This window comes from Notamacropus eugenii, chromosome 1 (genome assembly GCF_028372415.1).
Source record: "Notamacropus eugenii isolate mMacEug1 chromosome 1, mMacEug1.pri_v2, whole genome shotgun sequence".
Classification (NCBI taxonomy): domain Eukaryota; kingdom Metazoa; phylum Chordata; class Mammalia; order Diprotodontia; family Macropodidae; genus Notamacropus; species Notamacropus eugenii.
In genome coordinates this window covers 673527122-673546777 of record NC_092872.1, presented here as the reverse complement: position 1 = coordinate 673546777, position 19656 = coordinate 673527122, and positions in this window count along the sequence as shown.

Below are 19656 nucleotides of genomic sequence, written 5' to 3'. Positions count from 1 at the left end.
ATGAGCTAGAGAAGGAAATGACAAAACATTCCAGTATCTCTGCCATGAAAACTCCCAATATAGTCACAAAGAGTAGGACATAGTGAAAAATAACTGAACATTAACAAAAATTTGGTTTTATGCCACGATAATTTCCTTTTCATAAGCTCACATGGAACCTTCCCTTGTGAGACAAAAAACAGTTAAGCAAAAACAACCCACCCAGAGATGACTGAATATGGGTATCATGTTCTGTCAGAAGCTGGCTCCCATCTGTCTGTCAAGAGGAGATAGCTTCTGACAGAGCATGATACTTCAAGAGGAGGGCCATGTGTTTCATTATTTGTTCTCTGGGACCAAAATTGATCTTCATACTTTTTTCAAGTACAGCAGCCTTTCAACTGTTTCCCTTTACATGTTTTGTGAGTTATTACAAGTTTGTTCTCCTGGTTCTGTATTCTCTTTTTCACCAATTCATACAAGTCTTCCCATGCTTCACTGAATTTCTCATAGCCACCATTTTTTAGAGTGAAATACGATGTTATTTCATTGTGATACTAATCAGTCAGGCTTTTATTCAGCACTTGCTTTGTGTCAAGTACTATGCTAAGTGTGAAGATCATCCCCAGTTTCTTTACTCAGCCCTCATATGGCAAGAACTCAACACCCCTCAGCTTCCTCTTTGTCCTCCTCTGGATGCACTCTAGCTGAAGAATTCCTTTCCTAAAATTTAGTTCTTAAAAGTGAACATAACACTCCAGATGTGAGCTAACCAGGATAGAATACTACAGGATTATCACCTCCTTAGTTCTAGACACTCTGCTTTTCTTGATGCTATGAAATTTCCATCAACATTCTTTGCTCTCATCCTACACTTCTGACTCATGTTGAGTTTGCAATTCACTGAAATCTCCATCTATTTTTCAGATGAACTGTTGCAGAGGCCGCCCCCAACTCCCATCTTATGCTTGTCAAGTTCATTCCTTGAGGCTGAGCATAAGACTTCACATAAATTCCTATTAAATTCTGTCCTATGGAATTCAACCCAATGTTCCAGCCTCTCAAGATCTTTCTGAATTCCGTACAGTGGGTTAGCTATTCCTTCTAGCTTTGTATCATCTAAAAATTTCATAAAACATGCCAAGTATGCCTTTACCTAAGGCATTGATAAAAATATTAGGTGGCCCAGGTCCAATCACAGATCTCCGGTATATTCTAGTAGAGACCCATTTCTAAATTAACATGGAAACATGAAGATTACTTTGAGTCCTGTGATTAAATCCATTTCAACTCTACCTAATTATTTTCTCATCAAGCCCACATATCTCTGACTTTTCCACAGGACAAGTTTGAGAGACTGATTCATTTCAATTGAATTTAAGAAGCATGTATTAAGTACTTTCTGTATACCAAATATCATACTAGACATTGTGGTTATAAAAACAATTAACAAGGTAGCAACTCCTAAAGGAGTCAACTTTCTACTGGGAGCATACAAATATACATAAATAATAATACAAGATACATACAAAGCACTTAAGGGTGACACTAACATGTGAGAAGAATCAGATCTTTCAGTTAAGACTTCAAGAAGAGTAATGAAGGACAGAATTCTAGGCATGGGAGACAGTCTATATAGTCAGAGGCAGAAAATGGAATGTAATGAATTGGAAACAGCAAGCATGCCAGTTTGACTGGAATGTACAATGCATGAAGGGGCATATTATATAATAAGCCCAGGAAGGTAAACTGGAACCATACTATGAGGGGCTTTTGATGCCCTAAAGAGAAGTTTTTAATTTTATTCTAAGAGACGATGGGGAGCCAATGAAGTTTCTTGAGCAGGAGAATGGTATAGTTTAGTAAAATCTAGGTAAATTCTAGCTACACAATTACCCAGACCTAACAGTTTAGTAACCATATTCAAAAAACGAAATTAGTTTAGTCTTTCATGCCCTGTACTTAATGAAGTCATAGTGATTTTTTGTGATCACCACTTGATTTTCAATTTGTTTACCAACCATTCCTCTGTAGTGTAGTTTAGACTTTTGCTAAGAATCAAAGTCAAGCTCCCTGGCATGCAGTTTGCACATTTAATTCTCTTTACTTTTTTTTTTTACATAAGAAAATATTTGCCCTTCTCTAGTTAACATAGTGGATGGTGTGCTGGGCCTGGCATCAGGAAGATATTTCTTCCCAAGTTCAAATCTGGTCTTTGACACATTATCTGTCTGACCTGGGGCAAGTCATTTGCCTCAGTTTTCTCATCAGTGAAGTGAGCTGGAGAAAAATAAAATATCAAACCACTCTATTTATCTTTGCCAAGAAAACCCCAGATGGGGTCATGAAGAGTCAGTCACGACTGAAAAACAACAACAATTCATCTGTCTGTATTGTGGCTATTTTCAATACTTTCATTCCTTATGGATATACATAGACATTTTTCTCCTTCCTTTTAAGAGTAAAGTTCTTTTGACTAGATTTTCAAGTCTCCAGACAAATACAGTGATACCTAGTTAGCAGTATTCCATCCTTGGTCAAGTTACCAATATTTTCTGTTTTCAATGATAGTCTTGCAATTCAAATCTTATTCTCAGACACCATCTTCTTAACCAGATGTTTACTTCCCAAATCAGTCAAGCCAATCAACCAGCATTTAGTAAATGCTTAATATGTGCCAGAAATTGTTCTAAGCACTGAAGGCACCCCAAAAAAAGGGGACATAAATAGCTCTTACCTTCAGGAAGTTTGTATTCTAATGTGAGGGACAACATGTAAATAACAGGTACATATGAAATTTACATGCACTAATTGAAGATAATTTGAAAGGGGAAAGCATTAGCAGCTTGAATAACTAGAAAAGATCTCTAACAGAAGGTGTATTTCAGCTGAATCTTGAAAGAAGCTGAGAGGTGAAGGTAAGAGGGAGAGAATTCAAAGCACTGGGAAAAAGCAGTGCAGAGCCACAGAGACAGAAGGTGGAGTGTTGTGCTTGAGAAACAGTTGGCAGGGCAGAGTAACTGAATTGTAGAGTGAATGGAGGGGAGTAAAGTATAAGACTAAAAATGTAGGAAGGCAACATGCTGAGAAGAACTTTAAATGTCAAACACATGAGTTTACATCTTATCCTGGAGGTGATAGGGAGCCATTAGGGCTTATCATTCAAGGGGTACGGTGGGGGGGGGAGGGTTAGTGGTGACATGGCTCCATCTATGCTTTAAGAAAATCACATTAGGGAGTGGAGCTAAGACGGTGGAATAGAAAGATGGACCTGTAAAAGCTCTACCACATAACCTATAAAATACCTGTAAAAATGACTGTAAAGAAATTGTAGAGCAGAAGAAGCCACAAAATGACAGTGAAAGAGATTTCCAGCCCAAGACAGCCTGGAAAGCTGACAGGAAAGATCTATTGCAGCAGGCACAGAGAGAAGCGCAGCACAGTGTGGGCCCCACAGGCTTCAGGGAGCCACCAGCAGCAGTATTTCCCAGATTGCTCAACACCCAAATGCCAAAGCCAGTTTCAAAGGCCAATGAGAAAGCCCCTTCACCTAGGAGAAGGGAACACAGTCTGGACCCCCAGCAGCAGCCACTGCAGTGGTAGCTTCCATTTTTGGAGCCTTCCACCTAAAGCCCCTAGGGGAATTGAGCTGCTGATCTGAATCTCAGCCCTCAACATGGCCCTGGGGTGAGGGAGAATGCTGGCATGGTGGAGCTGGAGGCAGTTTTGGAGAGGGAATTCTACTACTCACAGATTCTGGGCAGAAAAGCTTTTGGTGACTCCTTGACCAGTGTGAAGGCCAACAGAGAAGTAAACGCCTCTCCCTTCATTGTGCCACCTTGAAAGAGCTGAGAACTTGCAGGTTCCCAGAGTATACCCTCCTCTTGACAAAGGACTCAAAAGTCAAGTAACTGGTTGGGAAAATACTCAAAAAAGGGAGGGAAATAAGACTATAGAAGGTTACTTTCTTGGTGAACAGGTATTTTCTTCCATCCTTTTGAATGAGGAAGAACAATGAATACTATCAGAGGAAGTCAAGGCTTCCAAAACCTCCAAAATAAATATGCAATGGTCTCAGGCCATGGCAGAGCTCAAAAAGGATTTTGAAAATCAAGTAAGAGAGGTGGAGGAGAAATTGGGAAGAAAAATGAGACTGCTACAAGAAAATCATAGCTCACTAAAGGAGACCCAAAAAAAAATGCTGAGGAAAATAACACCTTTAAAAATAGGCTAACTCAGTTGGTGAAAGAGGTCCAAAAAGCCAATGAGGAGAAGAATGCTTTAAAATGCAGAATTAGCTAAATGGAAAAGGAGGTTCAAAAGCTCACTGAAGAAAATAGTTCTTTAAAAATTAGAATGGAGCAGATAGAAACTAAAGACTGTATGAGAAACCAAGAAATTGCAAAACAAAATCAAAAGAATGAAAAAGTAGAAGATAATGTGAAATATCTCAATGGAAAAGCAACTGACCTGGAAAACAGATCCAGGAGAGAAAATTTAAAAATTATAGGACTACCTGAAAGCCATGATCAAAAAAAGAGCCTAGGCATCATCTTTCATGAAATTATCAAGGAAAACTGCCCTGATATTCTAGGACCAGAGGGCAAAATAAATATTGAAAGAATCCACCAATCATCTCCTGAAAGAGATCCAAAAAGAACAACTCCTAGGAATATTGCAGCCAAATTCCAGAGTTTCCAGGTCAGGGAGAAAATATTGCAAGCAGCCAGAAAGAAACAGTTTGAGTATTGTGGAAATACAATCAGGATAATGCAAGATATAGCAGCTTCTACATTAAGGGATTGAAGGGCTTGGAATATGATATTCCAGAAGTCAAAGGAACTGGAATTAAAACCAAGAATCACCTACCCAGCAAAACTGAGTATAATATCTGAGGGGAAAAATGGTTATTCAATGAAATAGAGGAGTTTCAAGAATTCTTGATGAAAAGACTAGAACTGAATAGAAAATTTGGCTTTCAAACACAAGAATCAAGAGAAGCATGAAAAGATAAATAGGAAAGAGAAATTATAAGGGACTTTCTAAAGTTGAACTGTTTACATTCCAACATGGAGAGATAATATCTGTAACTTTCTCAATATTTGGTTAGTTGGAGGGATTACACACACACACACACACACACACACACACACACACAAACACACACACACACACACAAACACATATTATATATATATATATATATATATATATATATACACACATATATATATATATGCATATATTTAGAGAGAAAGAGAGCACTGAATGAGTTGAATTAGAAGGGATGATATCTAAAAAAATAAAACTAAGAGGTGAGAGAGGAATATATTGGGGAGAGAAAGGGAGAAATGGAATGGGGCAAATTATCTCTCATAAAAGAGGCAAGAAAAAGCATTTTCAATGGAGGAGAAAAGGGAGGAGGTGAGAGGGAAAAAGTGAAGCTTATTCTCTTCACATTTGACTTAAGGAGAGAATAACGTGCTCACTCAATTTGGTATGAAAATCTATCTTACACTACAGGAAAGTAGGGGAAAAAGGGATAAGTGTGGTGTGGGGGAGGAATGATAGAAGGGAGGGCAAATGGGAGGAGGGAGTAATTAGAAATAAACACTTTTGGGGAGGTACAAGGTCAAAAGAGAGAATAGAATAAATGAAGAGCAGGATAGTATGGAGGGAAATATAGTTAGTCTTACATAATATGACTATTATGGAAGTCTTTTGCAAAACTACACATATATAGCTTATATTGAATTGCTTGCCTTCTCAGTGGGGATGAGTGGGGAGGGAGGAAGGGAGAGAAGTTGGAACTCAAAGTTTTAGGAATGAATATTGAGAATTGTTTTAGCATACAACTGGGAAATAAGAAATACAGGTAATGGGGTATAGAAATCTATCTTGCCCTACAAGAGAAAAGAGAAGATGGGGATAAGGGAAGAGAGAGCATATTCAGAAAAGGGGTAATCAGAATGTAAGGCATTATGGGGTGGGGGGTGAGGAGAGATGGGCAGAAAATTTGGAACTCAAAATTTTGTGGAAATGAATGTTGAGAAATAAAAATAAATAAGTAAACATTAGAAAAAAATTAAAATTAAAGAAAATCACATTAGCAGATGAGTGAACCATAGAATAGGGAGGGGAGAGAGTTGCTCAACAGTCCAAGGATAAGGAGATGTGAGTCTGAACTAATGTGGATTTTATGAGGGGAGAGAAGGGGAAGCATTGAGGAGATATTTTGAAGATAGAAACAAGATGTGCCAACAGCTTGGATACATGAAGTGAATACAGTGACTCAAGGATGAGCCAAAGGTTTCAAGCCTGAAAGGGTGTTAATGCCCTAGACAATAGTAGGGAAGTTTAGAAGACACAAGAGTGTGGGGAGAAGATAATGAGTTTTGTTTTGAAGATGTTTGATTTAGTTTGAGATGCCTATGGGACATTTTGAGATGTCCAAAAGGGAGTTAGTAATGTAGGAGTAGAGCTCAGACAAGAAATGAGGTTGGGATCTATGGATATGGGAATCATCCACATAGAGATGATCTTTGAAGTCATGGGAGCTCAAGGGATCATCAATCAATATGTTACAGAGCAAAAAGAGAAGAAAGATCAGAGCATTCATGGTTATCAAGTCTGACAAAGATGAAGAACCAGCAAAGGATACTGAGGAGGAATCAGACTGATAAAAGAACTAGGAGAGACTGGCATTATGAAAATCTAGAAAAGAAAATCCAGGAGGGTCAAGTGCTCGGTGATATCAAGAAAGATGAGAATTCATAAAGCATCAGATTTAACTATTAAGAGATCATTGATAATTTTGGAGAGAACAATTTCAATTGAATGATGAGATCAGAAGCCAGACTTTAGAGGATTTAGAAGAAAGGAAGAGTAGAGGAAGTTGAGGTACCCAATGTACACGACTTTCTCAAGGAGTATAGGTAGGAAGGAGAGAAGAGATATAGGACAATAGCTCACAGGGATGGTTAGATAAAATAAGGGTTTTTAAGGATGGGGAAATATGAGCATGTTGGCAGACAGTGGAGAAAGAGCCAATAGGTAGGAAGAGAATGAAAATAGGAGGGACAGTGGGAATGATAGCAGGGAAGTCTGCTAGAAAGTCATATAGGCAGAAATGGAATCAAGGGTGAAAGGAAAATGGTTGGCCTTGGCAAGAAGGGCCACCTCTTTGTGAGAGGGAGGAATGAAGAAGCATGTAGAGGGAAACAAGATAAGGAGTGAGGAAGAAAGGGGAGCTCTCAGGATTGTAGAATGAAGAAATATATGACATATTCTCTCATTTATAGGAAATTTCCCCTCCCACCTCCAGAATGAATTGTTCTCAGCTGAAAAATTGGCTTTTCTCCTTCCTAAAATATATTTCTATTTAAGGGGGTGACCACTTGGTACCTGCACTAGGAAGGCAGCTTTCCCAAGTGGGCAGCTGGGGAGATATGAGAGTACTGTCAACCTCACCTCAAATGAGTCTCAAAATAAGACTCTTTAGTCTGGTTTTTCCCCTTTGTTAACTTTAAGAGGGTAATATTAGGCATCTCTGAAGAAGAAAGATTTGGAAAAAGAAGAGAAGGGGAATGGAAATAATAACAGAAATAATTTCTAAGTGAATTACATTGAAGAGAACAAGAAAACAGCAATAGAAATAGAAACAATGACAGCTTACTTACTACATAGGGCTTCACAGTTTTTAAAGTGCTTTCCCGTCTTTTACCCCATTTGAGCTTAACAACCATCCTGTGAAGTAAGTAAAGTCAATATTCTTATTGCCATTTTACAGATGAGGAAAGTAAGGCTCCAATAATTTCAGTGACTTTCAGGGGGAAAAGATGTCAAAGAAGGCTTCATGAGAGAGTGGCGTCTGAATGCTTCAGTTTCCTCACTTATAAAATGGGGATAATAATAGTTCCTATTTGTTATGAGGACTGAAAGAGATAATATTTGTAGAGCTCTTAGGATAGTGTCTGGCATGTAGTAAGCTCTATTTAAATATTAGTTATTATTTTATTATTATATTCCTTCCCTAGCTACTTCCCATCACCTAGTAGAATATAGCTATGTGTTAGAAGGATTAATTGGGCATTAGTCCTAATTCCTAAGTCTGGAGGTCACATACAAGGTACTCCAGATCACCCAACTAGCCCTGTGACCTTTAGCCCTCACACATGGCCGTGGTCTGCATGAGCACTCAAGAGTCTAAGAGTATCAGTCATGAGGTTCCATCATGTAGAGGAGTCCAGAGGTTAACATGGGGTCAAAGTCTGTGTCTCAGCAATGACCATGCTTCTGGTTAAAACCTCAGCCCACAGTACATAGACTGTGAGACCACAAGACTGAGCCCTGAGTCAGACAGAGAGAGAAACAATGAGAGAGCCTGGTTGAGATTGGGAAACTAAGACAGAAAGAATTCAGCTTGAAAGCAGAGATTTGGGGACAGGATGGAAGTAGGGGATTTCTAGTGAAAACAAAAGCCATTTGCATTCCTTAGACCCAAAGACCTAAGCCAAAGAAAGGGTACCCCTAGTGATATAGCTGTTTTAAGGGAAAGAAAGTCCTCAGTTCTGAAGGACTGATCAAGAAATCCTATCATTCACTTCTAAAGCCTGTTACAGTGACCCAAAGTAGGTCATTAGAATAAGCCACAGACGTTTCTGTCTACCTCCTTGCCTTCCTCTAATTAAATTTTTCTCCTCAAGATGGCGGAGTAGAAAGACGCACATATACATAGCTCGGAACCCACAACCCACAGAATGGCTACAGGGGAGTAACTCACGGTGAATTCTGCACCCAGAGGCCACGGAATATTGGAGCAAGGGAGATTTCTGTTCTGGAGGGACCTGCAAACCTCTCGCGGGGGGTCCTTCGCGCTGCGGACTGGGCGCCGAGACTGGGAGCTGAGGGCAGCCCTGCAGCGGCCGCGGCACCGAGAGGAAAAGATCCGAGCTGGCTTCGGGGACGGGATCTCCAGCGGCCACGCGGGTCCCTCCACCCACAGAGGGACCTGCAAACGTCTCGCAAAAGGTCCGTCGAGCTGCAGACGCGGAGCCTAGCCCAGCCCAGACCTGCTGCGGCCACGGCACCAAGAGAAACAGACCCGAGCAGGCTTCAGGGACGGGATCTCCAGCAGCCGCACAAGTCCCTCTGCCCACAGGTGACGGGGGTTGGAGAGAGAGTCTCTTTGGCGGGTCGAGAGGGGAGTGGGGTGCCCCCATGATTCGGGGCCCCCCAGGAGGTAGAAGCTGAGAGGCGGCTGCAGACCGGGGCTCCCCAAGCGGGTGGGAGCCTGGATCCATTGTGGAAGGTCTGTGCATAAACCCCCTGAGGGAACTGAGCCTGAGAGGTGGCCCTGCCCCCACTTGAGCACCTGAACTTAATCTCACACTGAATAGCAGCCCTGCCCCCGCCAAAAGCCCTAAGGCTGGAAGCAGCATTTGAATCTCAGACCCCAAGTGCTGGCTGGGAGGATCAGGAGGCGAGGTGGGTCACTGGCTGGGAAAATGCCCAGAAAAGGGAAAAGAAATAAGACTATTGAAGGCTACTTTCTCGGAGAACAGACATTTCCTCCCTTCCTTTCTGATGAGGAAGAACAATGCTTACCATCAGGCAAAGACACAGAAATCAAGGCTTCTGTGTCCCAGCCCACCCAATGGGCTCAGGCCATGGAAGAGCTCAAAAAGAATTTTGAAAATCAAGTTAGAGAGGTGGAAGAAAAACTGGGAAGAGAAATGAGAGATATGAAAGAAAAGCATGAAAAGCAGATCAGCTCCCTGCTAAAGGAGAACCAAAAAAATGTTGAAGAAATTAAGACCTTGAAAACTAGCCTAACTCAATTGGCAAAAGAGGTTCAAAAAGCCAATGAGGAGAAGAATGCTTTCAAAAGCAGAATTAGCCAAATGGAAAAGGAGATTCAAAAGCTCACTGAAGAAAATAGTTCTTTCAAAACTAGAATGGCACAGATGGAGGCTAAGGACTTTGTGAGAAAGCATGATATCACAGACCAAAGAGAGAAGAATGGAAAAATGGAAGATAATGTGAAATATCTCATTGGAAAAACAACTGACCTGGAAAATAGATCCAGGAGAGACAATTTAAAAATTTTGGGACTACCTGAAAGCCATGATCAAAAGAAGAGCCTAGACATCATCTTCCATGAAATTATCAAGGAAAACTGCCCTGAGATTCTAGAACCAGAGGGCAAAATAAATATTCAAGGAATCCACAGAACACCGCCTGAAAGAGATCCAAAAAGAGAAACTCTTAGGAACATTGTGGCCAAATTCCAGAGTTCCCAGGTCAAGGAGAAAATATTGCAAGCAGCTAGAAAGAAACAATTCAAGTATTGTGGAATTACAATCAGGATAACACAAGATCTAGCAGCCTCTACATTAAGGGATCGAAGGGCATGGAATAGGATATTCCAGAAGTCAAAGGAACTAGGACTAAAACCAAGAATCACCTACCCAGCAAAACTGAGTATAATACTTCAGGGGAAAAAATGGTCTTTCAGTGAAATAGAGGATTTTCAAATTTTCTTGATGAAAAGACCAGAGCTGAAAAGAAAATTTGACTTTCAAACACAAGAATGAAGAGAAGCATGAAAAGGTGAACAGCAAAGAGAAGTCATAAGGGACTTACTAAAGTTGAACTGTTTACATTCCTACATGGAAAGACAATATTTGTAACTCTTGAAGCATTTCAGTATCTGGGTACTGGGTGGGAGTACACACACACACATGCACACACGCACACATACATAGAGACAGAGTGTACAGAGTGAATTGAAGAGGATGGGATCATATCTTAAAAAAAAAATGAAATCAAGCAGTGAGAGAGAAATATATGGGGAGGAGAAAGGCAGAAATTGAATGGGGCAAATTATCTCTCATAAAAGAGGCAAGCAAAAGACTCATTAGTGGAGGGATAAAGAGGGGAGGTGAGAGAAGAACATGAAGTCTACTCTCATCACATTCCACTAAAGGAAAGAATAAAATGCACACTCATTTTGGTAGGAAAACCTATCTCACAATACAGGAAAGTGGGGGACAAGGGGACAAGCAGGGTGGAGGGGATGAAAGAAGGGAGGGCATGGGGAGGAGAATGCAATTCAAGGTCGACACTCATGGGGAGGGATAGGATCAAAAGAGAATAGAAGTAATGGGGGACAGGATAGGATGGAGGGAAATATAGTTAGTCCTATACAACACGACTATTATGGAAGTCATTTGCAAAACTACACAGATTTGGCCTATATTGAATTGCTTGCCTTCCAAAGGGAAGGGGTGGAGAGGGAGGGAGGTAAAGAAGTAGCAACTCAAAGTGTTAGAATCAACTGTAATGTTCTTACCACTAGGAAATAAGAAATACAGGTTAAGGGGTAAAGAAAGCTATCTGGCCCTACAGGACAAAAGAGAAGATGGAGACAAGGGCAGAGAGGGAGGATAGAAGAGAGAGCAGATTGGTCACAGGGGCAATTAGAAAGCTTGGGTTTGGGGGGGGAGGGGATAAAAGGGGAGAAAATTTGTAACCCAAAATTTTGTGAAAATGAATGTTAAAAGTTAAATTAAAAAAAAAAATTTCTCTTCTCAAAGGTTGGCATTCAAGATTTAAAAAAACAATAATTCTCGTTCAATTTTATGATTTAATAGTTTTGTTTAACAAGTAGTATTTGCAATATGTCAGAAAACACTCTGTATCTATTTCAGGCTACATGTTCTTTATGTTTAAATGTGTTTTATTATGCTTTACATAAAAGGTGATTGCACCTACGATAGTTTCCCACTGTTTTTACTCCAAAGTGCAGTGTTTCAGCTACATTTTAAGTAAAAATAGGCTTTTGTCAACTGGCCTGGGAACCTACCCACCATTTATTTTGTTATTTTGGGGGGGAAATTTTTGTATTCCAAACAATTGATTATAAATTAACTTTCAGCACAACTCATTCACAGGTTGAAAATTGCTCTTGTGTTGTTAATTTTCTTTGTATGTATCTTTATTTTATTTCATCTACTGGACTGTAAGCTCTTTGAGAGCAGGGACTGTATATTCAGCTGAATATTTTGTATGATTTACAGTACCTAGGGCAGGGCCTTGCACAGGGATGCAGCCAATCAATAAAGAAGCATTTAATGAATATCTGACATATAGTAGGCATTGTGCTAGGCACCGATGATACAAATATAAAAGTGAAATCACTCCTGGTTTCAACAACTTTATGTTCTTTTGGGGACTAGATCATGTATATATACTTTGTGATTGTTGTTTCAGTTGTGTCTGACTCTTTGTGACCCCATTTGGAGTTTTGTTGGCAAAACACTAGCATGTGTTGCCATTTCCTTTTCCAGATCATTTTACAAATGAGGAACTGAGACAAACAAGGTTAAGTGACTTGCCCAGGTCACACAGCTACTAAGTATCTGAGGTTGCATTTGAATTCATGAAGATGAGTCTTCCTGATTCTGAGATACAAGATGAAAACAAGCTGGGGTAGGGGTGTTGGAAAGGGTAGTGGAGGTCACTAGCTGCTGGAGGGATCAAGAAAGATTTCATGCAGATGATGGTTCTGGAGTCAAGTCTTGAAGGAAACTAAGGGTTCCGAGAATCAGAGAAGAGGAGAAAATAAATTCTTGGCCAGGCAGACACTCAGTACAAATATGTAGAGACAGAAAATGAACTGTATTCAAGGAAAAGTAAGAACATCAATCTGGTAGGACCATAGCATGTGGGAAAGGGTGTAATGTGTAATAAGTCTGATAGATTACAAAGAGCTTTAAATAAGACACAGAAGGAATAAACATTATATATAGCTTCAACCATGTACTGGAGATTGTATTAAATCAATTTTTCAAATATTGTCTCATTTGATTCCCACAACAAATGTGAGAGGTAGGTGCTATTATAATCCTCATATTATGGATGAGGAAACTGAGACAGACAGAGGTTAATTGACTTGCCCAGGATCACACAACCAGTCTTCCTGACTCCAGGTCCAGAATTCTATCTATTGTGCCACATAGATTCCTCAAGGATGAATTGGAGTGGGCAAAGACCACTGAGGAGGTTATTACAGTAGTCTCAGTAAGAGGGTCTGAACTTGAGTAGTGGCTGTGTGATAGAAATAGTGTGATGATGAAAGAGATATCATAGAGATTGAAATGTCAAAGGTTTGTGAATTGGTTTAGATATGTGAGATGAGTAAGACCAAAGAATTAAGGAAGTAGAGACATTTTTTTGAATGACTTATCAATTGATATGTTGTAACAGTAAGCACCCCAACAAACACAGGGGGGTCCTGCTATCACAGGTTCTTAGATCTGCATTCATAAAAGGAAAGGCAACTTTTAAAGAGTTAATAATCTCTTTTAATCAAGCACATGTATCAGAAAATACAGAGAAATCTAAATCAACAGACTACACTTCCAAACTGACATAAGCAATATATACATCATAAACCAAGAGACAAATCCAACTATCTGACTATAGTTATCAGAGAGGGAAGCACCAACATCTGGGTTTTCAAAGCCAAGGCGGTCTGTTTAGTGGCTTCCCAGAGTCTCATCTGGCACATAAACTTTCTTCCAAAAACTAAGCCCCAAAGTAGAACCATACCTCAAAGTCTTTCTACACTTTTTAGTGCCAGAGGGCATCACACCCCTTGAGAACCAATGCCTCATTAACAAAAGGTGTGAGCCTTCCTACAAATCTTCCCAGGCTGAACAATGGGTGGGAAAGATCCTCCTTAATCACATTATTCCATCAAAGACATTATACTTCTTGATTATACCAAAATAAAAACAGCAAAAGATCCTACTTTGCTTGCCCTTACAATCCACCCTTCCAGGATCCTTTGCCTTATAATCTAAATGGCCATAGATCCTGCAACATATAGAGGCATTACACTTCTTACTTATATTAAAACAAAAACATCCAAAGATCCTATTTTACTTGCCATCACATATGTTCAAAATAACTCTCCTTGAATAAAGCAGAATTGACCACAGGGGAGTCAGTGTAGTACAGAAAGAGCTGTGGGTGTGGAGTCAGAGCACCTGGGTTTGAATCCTGGTCCCACAATCCCTGTTTATATAATCCTGGACAATTCACTTAACTTTTGTGGTTTCAATGTATTCATCTGTAAAATGAGGGGGAGTGGGAGAAAAGGTTGGAGTACTTGAACACTAAAGATTCTCTTCCCTCTTGAAATCCTTAGCTCCTCAGAACCAGGAGAACATTGTACACGGAAACAGCCACATTGTACAATGACCAACTTTGATAGATTTAGCTCTTCTCAGCAATACAATGATCCAAGACAACTCCAAAAGACTCATGATAGAAAATGCTATCCACATCTGAAGAACTGTGGAATCTGAATGCAAATCAAATCATGCTATTTCCTCTTTTTCTCTTTCTTGTCATTTGTCCCTTTCATTTTGCTTCTTTCACAACATGGCTAATGTAAAATAATATTTAATATGATTGTACATGGATAACCTATATCAGATTGCATGCCATCTTGGGGAGGGAAGAGGGGAGGAAGGGAGGGAGAAAAAAATTTGGAACTCAAAATCTTATAAAAGTGAATGTTGAGAACTAAAAATAATAATAATTAATTAAAGAAATGACAACAATAAAAAAGGAACCTTTAGCTCCTATGACTAACAGAGGAGGTGGGGAGTTAGTAAAGACTGGGCCATAACTGTCGAGCTCACTGTACCCTGCATTAAGCCTTGAGATGTGAAATTATAGAGGAGAGGAGAGAGAGAGAGGAAAAGGCTGTACAATAGATGGGCCACATTTGGCAAGGAAATACACATACGTAGCAGAGGACCTTTAAAGGATGACTAAGTTTTCCCACTGGAGGAATGACTGAAATCGAAGAATCCTGTAAATAGGATCACAGTTTCAGTTGAAGTTTTCCCATAATTGTTTTTTAAATGGAATGTTCAGTTCTGCCTAAATTAGTCCCATTGACCTATCCCCCTGCCTTCACTACCTGTCATGGAATCATATTTTTTACTTAAATTCTACCTGATTCCACTGGCTAAAACATGTATATGACATCCCCTAAAAGGATGCAAATTCCATAAGAGCAGTAACTGTCTTTTCTAAACTTGGAATCTTCTCTAGCATCTAGTAGCCACAGTGCCCGGCAATTCTAGGGTATAAATAAATGTTTTCTGGATTGAATTATTTTCCCCCAGTTTTGCTAGTCATGAAAAAATAGCTGTTATCTCCAGAAAACAAATTTGGTTGTGGCACCCTACCTATGATCCCTAAAGAATCCAGATTTTCTTATTGTACCTATGAAAATTCTATTGGTGTCAAGGTTCTCAATATAATCCTCCGACCATTGTGGACCATTTTGGTTAGTGTGGTATGGTGGATGACTGGCATATTTAGAGACAGGGAGACCTGGTTTTAATCCTACCTCCAATAAACCCTGAGCAAATCACTTTCTTTCACTTATAATTTCCTCATCTATAAAATGAAGACAATAATGCCTGTAGTACCTGTTTCTTAGGATTGTTATAAGGCTCAAAGAAGATTAATGATAATGATAATAATAGCTAGGAACTTTCTTTTGCCTCTTTTTATATTCTCAGCTTTTATTACAGAGCCTAGCACATAGTGGGTACTTAATAAATATTTATTGAATGCTTGATTAGCTAGTATTTATGTAACACTTTAAAGTTTATAAAGGGCTTTACAAGCATTAAATAAACCTAGGACATAGTTGCTATTATTATCTTTCTCATTTTATGGGTGAGGGAACTGTGACAGACAGAGAATAAAGAAGTGAAAAACAAACTCCGTACAGGTGTAATGCTAATGAGAGTTAAAGATCTTCCCCACCCATTAATGGGCTTGCCCATTAAGAGAAGCTTGATTTGAGGAGACTTTTTTTGTTGGAAGACCCACACCTTTTGCTAATCTCTAATGAGGCACCGGTTCTCAAGAGATATGATGCCCTCTGGCTCTGAAAAGTGTCTATATACTCTGAGGTGAGGTTTTGTTTAAGGGCTTGCTCACTGGAAGTGTTTGTTTGGCCAGATGAGACTCTGGGTAGCCGCTAAGGAGACCCCCAACACCAGCTTTGAAAACCTGGATGTTGGTGCTTCTCTCTCTCTGGTAACTATATATGTATTGCTTATGGTCAGACAGTTGGAAGCCCTGTCTGTTGAGGTTTATTTCTTTGTTTTTCTCTGAAGCTCTTTTCCCCTGAACTAAGTGAATGATATATGTGTTTGTTTAAAGTAGATGGTTGACCCCTCATAAGTTGCTTTCCTTTTAGAAGAGCAGATCTAAGAACCTGCATAGCAGGCCCTCCTGTGTATGCCCGGGTCCTTTCTGTTACAACAGGATAAAATGGGGATCATCTCAGAGAGAAGGCACCAGGATGAAAGATGGGATTGGGAAAGGCTTCTTGTAGAAGGTGAGACAAGCCGGGAGATGGAGATGTGGAAGGAAAGCATTCTAGACAAGGGGCAACAGTGAAAATGCCCAGAGTTAAAAAATAAGTGTTCTCTGCAAGGAACAGCAAGGGGGTCAGTGTCATTAGATCACAGAGTATGTGGAGGAGAGCAAGATGTAAGAAGACTGAGAAGGTAAGAGGCTAGGTCTTGAAGGGTTTTGAAGGCTAAGATTTTTATATTTGATACTAGAAGTGATGAGAACCATTGGAATTTATTGACTGGGGGAGTGACATGGTCAGACCTGTGCTTTAGGAAAATCAGTTTGTCAGTTGAATGGAGGATGGACTGAAGTGGAGAAAAGCTTGAGCCAAGGAGACCAATCTTAGCACAGTGCCTGGCACATGATATTGCAATCCCCTTATAAAATGCTTGCAGACAGACTGCTGATTAACTGACAGGCTAGAGAAGGAGGGTCAATCAGAATAGAGGGAATTTAATGTCAGTTCAGAGGATTCAGAGCAGTGGTCCTTTTTGTGAAGAAGAGTTGATTTTCATTTTTATAAAGCCTTAAGAAAACCCCAAATGGGGTCACAAAGAGTCAGACATGATTAACCGACTAAACAACAACAAAGTCTGCAAGCTTGGAGCTGATGATAAAGCTTATGACTGGTTTTGTTCTCACTCTATTAGGAAATCTGGAAAATCTACAATATAGGGACATAGCATAGAGTCTGTTGTGGCCAAGACAATGACCTTGAAGCCTTACCAGGTGAGGCACTGACCTTGATCTCCCAAGTGGCCATCTCTGACTTACAGCCAAATTAAATGAAAGCATGCCTGGTTCTACCTGTCCTTAAGATGGCTTATATTTCATGAGAAAGCACCCATAGATTGTATATTGTCCCAGAGAAATGAGATCTCTCAGCATAGCCTTTTGTGGATAAGAACAGTTTCTTCTTCATGAAATTTCTGGCAACACAGCATCCACTTATCCAATTTCAACAGTGAAACCAAATTATTAAAGATGAACATTCCATGCAGATAAACCTCTGAGCTATTGGCTTACATACAATGCTTTCTGGAATTATACTGTGTTCTTTTAGGGTCTATTAAGTCACTATACAAATTGGTGGGGTGGTATTCCATGTGGGGGTCAGTGGGATGAATGCTCCTGGGGTGTTTAGGCTGAAACAAGAATGTTTTCAGTTCTTGATTGCACAAGAGGAAAATTTTTTTGAGGTTATGGAGCTTTCCCCTTCCCATAGCTGTTGCTCTTGGGCAATCTGAAAGGTCTCATTAATAAGCCAGTGTTCATAAACTATCCACATTTCCTCCAGCTGAAAGCAATCTCTCTCTCCTCTAAACTCCATTGTGCTTTGTACCTCCTGTATGACAGCTATCTGTGGTTGTGACTGCACTCCTTATTGAGTTGTAAACTGTGAGGACACACAGTGCTTTGCGTAAGGGCTCTTGAATATATAGCATGGCATGCTGTAAAATCAAAGTAACCTAGAGATTCAATCAGTTCATTTAAAAAATGACAACAGTCAATTAAATAAAAAGATCACTCAAATCATTCAAACAGTTAAGATTGCCATTTAGTAAATAAGTAGTATTTCGGGAAGCTTTTTGTAGACAAAGCACCATTTGATTGTTTTCACTATTAATCCAGTTTGGTTTGTCTCACAGATTTAGTCTATTTAAATATATGCAAATTGGACTCAGCTCTTGAGAGCTTACTCAAGCTTACTCCCCCTGGGCAGCTAGGTGGTGCAGTGGATAGAGCACCAGTGCAGGAGACAGGAGGACCTGAGTTTAAATCTCACCTTAGACACTTGATATTCACTAGCTATGTGACTTTGGGCAAGTCACTTAACCCCAATTGCCTCATCCTGGGTCATTTCTAGTCATCCTGATAAATATCTGGTCACTGGATTCAGATGGCTCTGGAGAATAAGTGAGGCTGGTGACCTGCACAGCCCTCCCTCACTCAAAACAAAGTCAAGTGCAAGTCGTCATTATTTCTCTGATGGCATAGTCTTCTTTAGCAACGAAGGACAAACAACACACACACACACACACACACACACACACACACACACACACACACACACACTTCCCCCCAGATCTTTCCTTCTTCGGAAGTGCAGCAGAAAGGGAGGGAATGAAGGACAAACACACACACACACACACACACACACACACACACACACACACACACACACTTCCCCCTAGATGTTTCCTTCTTCGGAAGTGCAGCAGAAAGGGAGGGAATTTCCTTCACCTCTCCACCTCACCCTCCTACCCTGAGCAGCATTGGTAATTTACAACAGAAACACACGGTGGGACATGTGTTCGCATAAATCCTGAGAAGGAGCTTGAAGAAAAGGTTCCTAAGAACCAACTTCTTATGTAAAGGAGGGGATTTTGAATTCCCCAAGCAATGTCATAGTGAAATATAACTATTCTAACTCACAAAAGTGATTTTCAAATTGGACTTTCATCTCTTGAGGGCTTATTCACCTTCCCCCCTTACTTTCTTCCCAAGGGCAGTAGGCAGGGAAGCACCTGGAAGGGACAGAGAAGTTAAATGAATAGCCCAAGGTCATACAACTAGTAACTGTCCGGTGCAGGATTCAAAAGCAAATCTTTCATCCAGCAAATCCAGCACTATCCAATTCACCAGCTAGCTTCCTTAATGGTCAATCCTTCAAATCTGATCAGAGGGCATAGGTATCAATGATTTTTTTACAAAGTATTTATTTGTTAACCTGTAAACTCCATTAATAAATTGTAAGACCCAGGAAGACGGGCTATCTTATCTAAATTTTCCATCTTCCTCATCACCTAGCACGTTGCTCTCCACACAGTGGATATTTAATCGTTCACTTGAACAAATTTTTATTTATCAATTCTGGCATATGGAAAAATGCATGATAAGAGTAACTTTGGGCAAAACTGTGATCATGAGACGGAAAACCAAGACTCCAGCACAAGGACAGTGTGCCACGGTGGCTAGGCTTGAGATTTGGTTTCCTTTTGCAGAAGTGACTGTGGCATCATCCTAAGGCAGGTCGTCAAGTTTGCAGGAGCAGCAAACATTACAGTGTCAATTTTATGGCAGCTGGAGAGACAGAGAAGTCTCTGTGGGCTTTCTGTGGTACAATGTAAGAGAATACAGTCTAAGCATTTTAGGTTTGGCCCCAACAGTCAGACCTCTGCTCCCTAGAACAAAGAACTCTGATGGAGGCAGCTGGAA